Source organism: Salmo salar, chromosome 09, assembly GCF_965601325.2.
Source record: "Salmo salar chromosome 09, fSalSal1, whole genome shotgun sequence".
Lineage (NCBI taxonomy): Eukaryota > Metazoa > Chordata > Actinopteri > Salmoniformes > Salmonidae > Salmo > Salmo salar.
In genome coordinates this window covers 69,462,805-69,474,305 of record NC_138299.1, presented here as the reverse complement: position 1 = coordinate 69,474,305, position 11,501 = coordinate 69,462,805, and the positions used below count along the sequence as shown (strand labels likewise).

The following is an 11,501-nucleotide window of genomic DNA, read 5'->3' as shown; positions in this document are numbered from 1 at the left end:
CATTAGTGATTCAAGGTAAAAAAAAAAGAAAGACAACCTGTCTCTCATTTTAAGGTCAACCCTATTATCTGAACTGAACTCTTGTTTTAATATGGTGAAACTCTTCCTTTTTATCTAATAGTCAAATCATAGTGTAAAAGCAGGTGAGCTGGTTCTACTCTTTCTAGCCATTTTCTGGTGTTTTGTGGTGGAAAACTGAGTGGGTCAAGCATAACACATCAACCCTGTTACCCATAGATAGATAGGATATAGAAATGTTTGAACAGTTTAGATTTTTTTTTGTGAAGCTTGTATTCAATTGCTACTCCCTTTTGTATACAACAAACTTCCATTCCCCCTGTCACAAGGGGATTTATGGCTGATTTAAGATGAAATCGTCAACCCTGTTTCGGTCAACCCTGTTACTGTCAACCCTGTAACGGTCAACCCTGTTACTTTATGTGGCACTTACTATAGTATTTTTTTAAATGATTATTTAACCTCCTGAGATGGGAAAACATATTTTTTATGAAGTTGAACATATGCTCTTTATGACAGAATGTAGGTTAGGGTTAGGTCAAAAATATATATATATATTTTTTTTTTACCAAGTTACACTTCGCAAAAGGCACCGAATTGGTGGAACGACCCATTAGGAAGCCCAGAGACTTAAAACAAACAAATGTCTCTCAGTGCATTCTAGCAAAGACAAAAGCCCCCCTTTTGACTTAATGGTCCGCTGAGCAACATTACAATGTTGATTCAAGAAACAAAGAAATATGACTGCTGATGCACTTGAGCAGGTTCATTCTCAGTTAATCCAATTTGACCACACTTTCAGCAGGACTTATTTGCATGTTTTGTTATGTTTCGTATTGGAATAGAAGAGCTTAATGAAACTAATCTCTGGATTTATTAGTTCTTCACGGTGGACAAACTTATAGTGCCCAGGGTAATCAAAATAATAATTTATAATAATTATTAATATGTGCATAAAATACAAATATTATGATTGTCATGCATCTAAAATGCCTTTGAATGAGAGGTGCACCAGGGGATTCATACAGTCACCTCCAAAATGATTGCCACCCTTAATAAAGACTGTATAAAATAAGTAATACAAATACTGAGCTATATTGTATGCCAAATGTTTTTGGAAAATTGATATTTTATACTAATACAATTGCTCAGAGAAAGAGATTTTGTTTAACAAGTTATATCTCAAAAAGTTAGGGGTCAAAATGATTTGCACAGGATTTCAATGGGGTTGAAGTCCGGAGACTGAGATAGCCATTGCAAAATGTTGAACTTGTGGTCAATTAACCATTTCTTTGTGGATTTTGATGTGTGCTTGAGGCTAAGTTTTAGCCTCCTAGCAGAGGAAACCAGGTTTTTGGCTAAAATATACTGGTACTGGGTAAAGTTAAAAGTTCCCAGGACATGTGGAAGCAAAATAGCCCCATAACATCAAAGATCCACCACCATATATTACAGTAGCTATAGGGTTCTTTTCTGCATATGCATAGTTCTTTCGAAGCCAAACCCACCAATGGTGTGCGTGGCCAAAGAGCTCTATTTTCTTGTCATCTAACAAATGTAAATGCCTGGAGTTTTCTAACAGCATTGACACTTGGATTGGAACTTGTGCTATGGTCAGATAACATGAAAATCGAGCTTTCTGGCCCCATTGAAAACCTGTGGTTAGAATGGAAGAGGGCAGTTCATAAGCGCAGACAGATATCAAGGATCTGGAAAGATTATGTATGGAGGAATGGTCTAGAATCCCTCCAAATGTGTGCTCTAGTCTCATAAAACAATTTAGAAAAAGGCTCAAAGCTGTTATCCTCGCACGGGGAGGGTGCCGGAGTTTCAAAAAAACAGCCCATAAATATGACCCTTATTTTGTTGAGAAAAAAAAGTATTACTTCTTAAACAGAATTTTTTCTCTGAGCAATTGTATTAGTATAAAATAAATCAATACATTGAGCATAAAATATAGCTCAGGATTTGTATTATTTATTTTATACAGTCTTTTTTGCTCATCTTTATCAAGGGTGCCAGTCACTTCGGTGGTGACTGTATGCTTAAACATCCACTATAGCTCTGTTGTACTTGAAAGGTACACAATTATATGTTATGTTCCCAAACATTGCTTTGGGACTGTGGTAATAAGTGTGACTGAATTACCTCTTGAGGCGATATAACACCCTACAGAGAGGGAGTGGGGTCGATTGCCATCATTCCCCTTCTTAAAGTTTTACATTTAATATGTTGATTACAGTCTTATTCCCTCATGTGACTCGGACATGAAACAAATTTCCCTGTAATGGAGACTATTAATATTCTCAAATAGCTAGGAAACTGGGATTGGTAATCAGCAAAATAATGGTAAATGAAAACATGCGTAGGCTGGTAATGAGCTGGAAAGGGAAGAATAAATTGCAACTAAGGATTTCATCATTATACATTTTTTCTCTCTCTCTCTAATATGATTGCAAGGATTGGGTTGGAATTGTGGCTCTACTTGTGGAAAAGGAGAATATAATCTATAGTGCCTCTGGAAAGTATTCAGACTCCTTGACTTTTTCCATATTTTGTTAGGTTACAGCCTTTTCAAAAATTGATTAAATTATTTTTGTCCCTCATTAATCTACACACAATACCCCATAATGACAAAGCAAAAACAGAATTTTGCTAATGATTTCGGGCCACTCAAGGATATTCAGAGACTTGTCACGAAGCCACTCCTGCGTTGTCTTGGATGTGTGCTTAGGGTCGTTGTCCTGTTGGAAGGTGAACTTTTGCTTCACTGTAGGGATGGCGCCAGGTTTCCTCCAGACATGATGCTTGGCATTCAGGCCAAAGAGTTCAATCTTGGTTTCATCAGACCAGAGAATCCTGTTTCTCATGGTCTGAGAGTCTTCAGGTGCCTTTTGGCAAACTCCAAGCGGGGTGTCATGTGCCTTTCATTGAGGAGTGGCTTCCGTCTTGCCACTCTACCATAAAGGCCTGATTGGTGGAGTGCTGCAGAGATGGTTGTCCTTCTGGATGGTTCTCCCATCTCCACAGAGGAACACTAGAGCTCTGACAGACTGACCATCAGGTTCTTGGTCACTTCCCTGACCAAGGCCCTTCTCCCCCGATTGCTAAGTTTGGCCGGGGGCCAGCAATAGGAAGAGCCTTGGTGGTTCCAAACAAACTTCAATGTAAGAATGATGGAGGCCACTGTGTTCTTGGGGACCTTCAATGCTGCAGACATTTTTTGGTAGCCTTCCCCAGACCTGTGCCTTGACACAATCCTGTCTCAAGGACAATTCCTTCAAATCCATGGCTTGGTTTTTGCTCTGACATGCACTATCAACTGTGGGACCTTATATAGACAGGTGTGTGCCTTTCCGAATCATGTCCAATCAATTGAATTTACCACAGGTGGACTCCAATCAAGTTGTAGAAACAGCTCAAGAATGATCAATGGAAACAGGATGAACCTGAGCTCAATTTCAAGTCTCATAGCAAAGGGTCTGAAAACATATGTAAATAAGGTTTTTTATTTTTTTATTTTTAAAACATTTGCAGAAAATTCTAAAAACCTGTTTTCACTTTGTCCTTATATGTTATTGTGTGTAGATAGCTGAGGGTTTGTTTTTATTTGATCCATTTTAGAATAAGCCTGTAACGTGACAAAATGTGGAAGAAGTCAAGTGGTCTGAATACTTTCCGAGGACACTGTAAATAACTTCCCTAATACATACATCAGTTGTTCCTCAGACTGTCTGAGAAATATATTTTGTTGGCTGTTAGGATCATCACAGCAAAGTAAAAAACGATGCAATTTTACACCACGTACTGTCACACCCTGATCTGTTTCATCTGCTTTGGGATTGTCTCCACCCCCCTCCAGGTGTTGCCCATCTTCCCCATTATCCCCTGTGTATTTATACCTGTGTTTTTTGTTTGTCTGTTGCTAGTTTGTTTTGTTCGTAAAACCTACCAGCGTTTGTTTCCCTGCTCCAGCCTATTTTCCTGCTCCTGTTTTCTAGTCCGTCCCAGTATTGATCCCAGCGTGCCCTGACCCTGAGACTGCCTGCTGTTCTGGACTCTTTACACCATTTCTGGATTACTGAACCCTGCCTGCCTTGACCTATTGTTTGACTGCCCCTGTGGTTGTAATCAACTCTTTTTACTTCTACACCATCTGCATCTGGGTTTTATCTAAATGTGACAGTACGAACTGGCCATGACTGACCCAGCAGACTCGGACCAGCTCCGCCAGGCCGCATCTCCTCCCAAGAAGCCACCATTGGAAAGCATGAGGAGTTGCTTCGTGGGCTTATATGGAAGGGTTCCAGACCTTGGCCGAATGCCATGACCATGCGTTGAACACTTTGCTGGAGCAATTCCGTGGCTTGTCTGTCAGGCAGCCTACCACGACAGTAACCTCCCAGCCCCTCAGTAACTCGGCTATTAGCAGTGCCACATCCCTGGTCACGCCAGTGTCCCGAGAACCCCGCTTACCTCCTCCGGAGCGCTAAGATGGAGATTCCGGAACCTGCCGGGCTTTTCTCTCCCAGTGCTCCATCATTTTCAAGCTGCAGCTTTCTTCGTTCCCCTCGGACCGCTCGAAGATAGCGTACATCATTGCGCTGAGGTCCGGGAGGCAGTGTGGCCCAGGCGAACATCTCAGCCTTGAGGTGTTCGTAGAGGAAGTTCAGAAGGTGTTTGATTCTTCGTTGTCCGGGCGGGAGGCTGCTCGCAAGCTGCTCCAGCTACGCCAAGACTCCCGTAGTGTGGCAGACCATGCGGTGGATTTCCGCACGTTGGCAGCTGAGAGTGCTTGGAACCCGGAAATGCTGTACGACACGTTCCTACACGTTCCTACACAGAGTATCAGAGGAAGTTAAGGATGAGCTTGCAGCCCGGGAACTACCGATGGATCTCGACTCACTCATTGCCTTGACCATTCGGATCGATGGACGACTACAGGAACGAAGGAAGGAGAGGAGAGTCGATTCCACTTCGCCTCCGGAGTATCCCGGAAGTTCCCTACGGCTCCGTTGACAAGAGAACCCGTGGCTACCCGAGTTCCAACGAGAGCCTCCGGAGACTGACAATACTACTCTTCCCAAACCCATGCAACTAGGCAGAGCTAGACTGTCTCCTGCTGAATGGATATACAGGCTTCACACTAAGAATTGCCTGTATTGCGGGACTACTGGTCATTTCATCTTCACCTGTCCACTAAAAGACCAGGCTCACCGGTAGGAGCGGGGTACTCTGGTGGGCCATATGGAGAACTTTTCCTCTCCCCCTACTCGCATCCCCTTTCATGCCATGTTGTTGTGGGGGAACCAGTCGAAGTCTCTCCGGGTCCTCATTGACTCTGGGAATGATGATTGCGTCATGGATGCTACCCTGGCTTCCGAGCTGGATATTCCCACTCAGCCCGTCTCCATTCCCATGGACATTAGAGCTCTGGACGGGCGCTCTATAGGCCGGGTCATCCACAATTACACCACCATTAACCTACGTGTGTCAGGGAATCACAGCAAGACAATCCAGTTTCTGCTCATTAAGTCTCCTCAGGTTCCCGTGCTACTGGGATTCTCCTGACTCCAGTGACACAATCCCCTCATTGACTGGTCTGCCGGTGCCATCATGGGCTGGAGCCCGTTCTTCCACGCCCACTGCCTGAAGTCAGTGCGGCTGTTCCGGGACGTCTTCCTGGGTCCTCAGAGGTTGCCCCGGGCCTCACCGCCATTCCCGCGGAGTACCAGGACCTCCTGGAGGTGTTCAGTAAGGCCCGGGCTACTTTACTGCCGCCGCACCGACCCTATGACTGTGGGATTGATCTTCTCCCAAGCACCACTCCGCCTCGGGGACGACTGTACTCTCTGTCGGGTCCAGAGACCAAGGCTATGGAGACCTACATTGTGGACTCCCTAGCTGCTGGGTTCATCAGCTAGGGAGTCCATGAGTGGAAGACTGCAACACGGCCAGCAGGCACTACGAGTACCAGGTCATGCATTTTGACCTTACCAACACTCCTGCTGTTTTCCAGACTCTGGTTAATGATGTTCTCTGCGACATGTTGAACCAGTTCATCTTCATCTACCTCGATGACATCCTTGTCTTCTCCCACTCCACCCAAGACCACGTGCTCCATGTCCTACAGGATCTCCAACGCCTCTTGGAGAGCCAGCTGTTTGTAAAAACTAAGAATTGCGAATACCATCGCCCCACCATCCCCTTTCTGGGTTACATCATCGCTGCAGGGAGCGTACAGATGGATCCCAGGAAGGTGAGAGCGGTGGTGGATTGGCCCCAACCCACATCCAGAGTCCAAAGCAGCGGTTGCCAACTTTTATTGCCTCTTTATCCGGGACTACAGCACCCTGGCTTCCCCCCTGTCTGGACTCACCACTCCCAAGGTTCCGTTCATGTGGTCTCCAGCTGCTGATCGGGCATTCCGGGATCTCAAACACCGCTTCACCACAGCTCCCATCTTGGTTAATCCGGACCCGTACCGCCAGTTTGTGATGGAGGCTGATGCTTCTGACATTGGAGTGGGGGCTGTCCTGTCCCAGCGGTCTGCCCTGGACCTCAAGTTTCATCCCTGCACCTTCTTCTCCCACCGGCTCAATGCCACAGAGAGAAACTACGATGTGGGGAATTGAGAGCTGCTCGCGGTGAAGATGGCATTCGAGGAGTGGAGACACTGGCTGGAGGGGACGGAACATCCATTCATCGTGTGGACCGACCACAAAAACCTGGAATATCTCCGCAGCTCCTCAATTCCAGGCAGGCTAGATGGACCCTACTGTTCACCCGGGTTCAACTTCTCCCTTTCCTACTGGCTGGGATCCAAGAACGTCAAGCCAGATGCACTGTCACACCGCTATAACCCCACGACTACTACCCCAGAATCTGAGACCATCCTTCCCACCTCGTGCCTGGCGATGGCACCCATCTGGGGAATAGGGAAGCAGGTTCGGGAGACGCAGTGTTCCCTGCTAAACCCCGGGGGGATCCAGATAACCGGATGTTTGTGCCTGATGCGGTCCGATCCGTGGTCCTGGAGTTGGCCCACTCCTCCAGACTTGCATTCCACCCAGGCTCACGTCAGACCCTGGCTTTTGTCCGACAACACTTTTGGTGGCCTACCATGGGCCCTGACATCTCCACATTCAGCGCTGCTTGCACAGTTTGTGCACAAAACAAGACTCCTCTGCAAGCTCCGGCTGGTCTCATCCAAGCTCTGCCGGTCCCTCACCCTCCCTGGTCTCACTTTTCCCTGAACTTTGTTACGGGTCTTCCCCCAGCTGATGCAACACCGCCATCCTGACTGTGGTGGATCGCTTTTCCAAAGCCACCCACTTCATTCCTCTCCCCAAGCTACCCTCTGCCAAGGAGACGGCCCAGCTCATGGTGCAGCACGTCTTCCCGGATCCATGGACTGCCTGTGGACATGGTCTCCGACCGGGGTCTTCAGTTCTCGTCCTGGATCTGGAAGGCATTCTGCACCCTCATTGGGTATTCGGCCAGCCTGTCCTCCGGGTTTCACCCCCAGTCAAACGCCCAGTCGGAGCGAGCCAACCAGGACCTTGAGACTACTCTGCGGTGCCTGGTCTCCGCCAAACCCACCACCTGGAGCCAGCAGCTTGTGTGTGTGGAATACGCCCGCAACACCCATCCTTCTCTGCCATGGGCCTATTGCCATTTGAGTGTTCCCTGGTGAATCAGCCCCAGCTCTTCTCCGAGCAGGAAGAAGAGGTCAGCATACTTTCTGCCCAGATGCCCGGTCGGCCCTCCTCAAGACCACCTCCAGGTATCGACGACAAGCGGATCGCCACCGGACCCCAGCTCCCCGGTATCGTTTTGGGCAGAAGGTATGGCTGTCCACCCAGGATCTGCCCCTCCGGGTGGAATCCCGCGAACTCCTCCCCCCGGTTTATCGGCCCCTTTCCCATCTCCAAAATTATTAGCCCCTCTACTGTTCGTCTTCTGTTGCCCTGTACCCTTCGTATACATCCCACCTTTCATGTGTCCAGAGTTAAAGCCATGTCTCACAGCCCTTTGTCTCCTGACCTGTTGTTTACCTACCCCTGTGGTTTTAATAAACTCTTGTTACTTCTAACTTGTCTAAACATGTCACCAGTCAAAAGTTTGGACATACCTACTCGTGTTTTTTTTCTTTATTTTACTATTTTTTACATTGTAGAATAATAGTGAAGACATCAAAACTATGAAATAACACACATGGAATCATGTGGTATCCAAACAAGTGTTAAGCAAATCTAAATATTTTTTATATTTGAGATTCTTCAAAGTAGTCACCCTTTGCCTTGATGACAGCTTTGCACACTCTTGGCATTCTTTGCACACTCTTGGCATTCCAGCTTAATGAGGTAGTCACCTGGAATGCATTTCAAGTAACAGGTGTGCTCTGTTAAAAGTTAATTTGTGGAATTTCTTTCCTTCTTAATGCGTTTGAGCCAATCCATTTTTGTTGTGACAAGGTAGGGGTGGTCAAGTATACAGAAGATAGCTCTATTTGGTTAAAGACCAAGTCCATATTATGTCAAGAACAGCTCAAATAAGCAAAGAGAAACAACAGTCCATCATTACTTTAAGACATGCAGGTCAGTCAATCCGGAAATGTTAAGAACTTTTAAAGTTTCTTCAAGTGCAGTCGCAAAAACCATCAAGTGCTACTATGAAACTGGCTCTTATGAGGACTGCCAAAGGAAAGGAAGACCCAGAGTTACCAGCTTCACAGAGTTCAAGTAACAGACACATCTCAACATCAACTGTTAAGAGGAAACTGGGTGAATCAGGCCTTCATGGTTGAATTGGTGCAAAGAAACTGAATGCACTGTATGTCATGACAGTTTATGACACCATTAAGAAGAAGAGACTTGTTTGGGCCAAGAAACATGAGAAATGGACATTAGCCCGGTAAAATCTGTCCTTTGGTCTGATGAGTCCAAATTTGAGATTTTTGGTTCCAACCGCCGTGTCTTTGTGAGACGCAGAGTAGGTCAACGGATGATCTCCGCATGTGTGGTTCCCAACGTGAGGCATGGAGGTGGAGATGTGATGGTGGGGGGTTGCTTTTCTGGTGACACTGTCTGTGATTTATTTAGAATTCAAGGCACACTTAACCAGCATGGCTACCACATTATTCTGCAGCAATACGCCATCCCATCTGGTTTGCGCTTAGTGGGACTGTCATTTGTTTTTCGACAGGACAATGACCCAATACATCTCCAGGCTTTGTAAGGGCTATTTGACCAAGAAGGAGCGTAATGGAGTGCTGCATCAGATGACCTGGCCTTCACAATCACCCGACCTCAACCCAATTGAGATGGTTTGGGATGAGTTGGACCGCAGAGTGAAGGAAAAACAGCAAACAAGTGTTTAGCATATGTGGAAACTCCTTCAAGACTGTTGGAAAAGCATTCCAGGTGAAGCTGGTTGAGAAAATGCCAAGAGTGTGCAAAGCTGTCATCAAGGCAAAGTGTGGCTACTTAGAACAATCTAAAATCCATACTTTTTTTGGTTACTACATTTTTCCACGTGTGTTATTTCAAAGTGTTGATGTCTTCACTATTATTCTCAATGTAGAACATTTTAAAAATAAAGAAAAACCCTTGAATGAGTAGTTGTGTCCTACATTTTGACTGGTACTGTACGTCTTCTAGAAGCATATGCCTCCTAGCTCTTGTGCTTTTCCAGACAGTGTTTTTACTGTTCTCAGATTACCCCTTGGGAGATGTTGCTATGCACAATAAACATGACATATGAGCACAACAGTCCCTTTGTTAGCTTAGTGCAGACAGCGATAGATGCCTACCTGTGTGATGTTCGTTTCATCTCTGCTAGATCAAAATGAAACACGGCTGACCTGTGAGTGCAGCCTGTCACCTGGAGAAGAGGCTATTAAACATGGCTTTGTGGAGTCATCTCATGCCCCACTGGCAAGGAAGCAGGGTCACCCTGAAGCCAGCTGAATTTCCTAGAAAAAGAGAGATGGGTTTTATCAGTTGTAGGTTGTTTGATGCTTTCATCACAACGCCCACACAATGATGTTTTTGTGGCATAGTCATAAACAGTCATGACATACAGTGCATTTGGTAAGTATTCAGATTTACCGAATTATTCAGATTTACCTTCATAGACCCCTTTCCACATTTTTTTTACTGATCAATCTACACACAATACCTGAAGATGACAAAGCAAAAACAGGTTGAGACATGTTTTACAATTTACAAAAATAAAAATAACTGAAATATTACATTTACATAAGTATTCAGACTCTTTAATCTGTACTTCGTTGAAGCACCTTCGGCAGAGATTACAGCCTTGAGTATGACGCTACAAGCTTGGCACACGTATTTGGGGAGTTTCTCCCATTCTTCTGTGCAGATCCTCTCAAGCTCTGTCAGGTTGGACGGGGTGCGTCGCTGCACAGCTATTTTTAGATCTCTCCAGAGATGTTCGTACAGGTTCATGTCCGGGCTCTGGCTGGGCCACTCATGGACATTTAGAGGCTTGTCCCCAAGCCACTCATGCTTTGTCTTGGTTGTGTGCTTAGGGCTGTTGTCCTTTCGGAAGGGGAACCTGAGGTCTTCAGCGCTCTGGAGCAGGTTTTCATCAAGGACGCTCTCTGGATAAGAGCGTCTGCTAAATGACTAAAAATGTAAAATGTAAAATGTACTTTGCTCCGTTTATCTTTCCCTCGATCCTGACTAGTCTCCCAGTCCCTGCCGCTGAAAAACATCCCACAGCATGATGCTGCCACCACCATGCTTCACCGAAGGGATGGCAATAGCCAGGTGATAAGCAGTGCCTACTTTCCTCCAAATGTGACACTTGGCATTCAGGCCAAAAAGTTATTGTTTCTCATGGTCTGAGAGTCTTAAGGTGCCTTTTGGCAAACTCCAAGCGGGCTGTCATGTGCCTTTTACTGAGGAGTGGCGTCTGTCTGGCCACTCTACCATAAAGGCCTGATTGGTGGAGTGCTGCAGAGATGGTTGTCCTTCTGGAAGGTTCTCCCATCTCGACAGAGGAACTCTGGAGCTATGTCAGAGTGACCATCGGGTTCTTGGTAACCTCCCTGACCATTATCCTTCTCCCCAGATTGCTCAGTTTGGCCGGGCGGCCAGCGTTTGGAAGAGTCTTGGTGGTTCCAAACTTCTTCCATTTAAGAATGATGGAGGCCACTGTGTTCTTCAGGACCTTCAATGCTATAGACATTTTTTGGTACCCTTCCCCAATCCTGTCTCGGAGCTTTATGCAAAATTCTTTTGACCTCATGGCTTGGTTTTTGCTCTGACATGACCTGTCAACTGTGGGACCTTATATAGACAGGCGTGTGCCTTTCCAAATCATGTCCAATCAATTGAATTTACCACAGATGGACTCCAATCAAGTTGTAGAAACATCTCAAGGATGTTCATAGGAAACAGGATGCACTTGAGCTCAATTTCAAGTCTCATAGCAAAGGGTCTGAATACTTACAT

General features: G+C 45.9%; 1 pseudogene; it reads right to left on the bottom strand.

Moving 5' to 3' along the window:
* Nucleotides 1–9,970: 9,970 nt before the first annotated feature.
* LOC145857946 (uncharacterized) lies at nt 9,971–11,295 on the bottom strand (annotated as a pseudogene).
* Between the last annotated feature and the right edge of the window lie 206 nt (nt 11,296–11,501).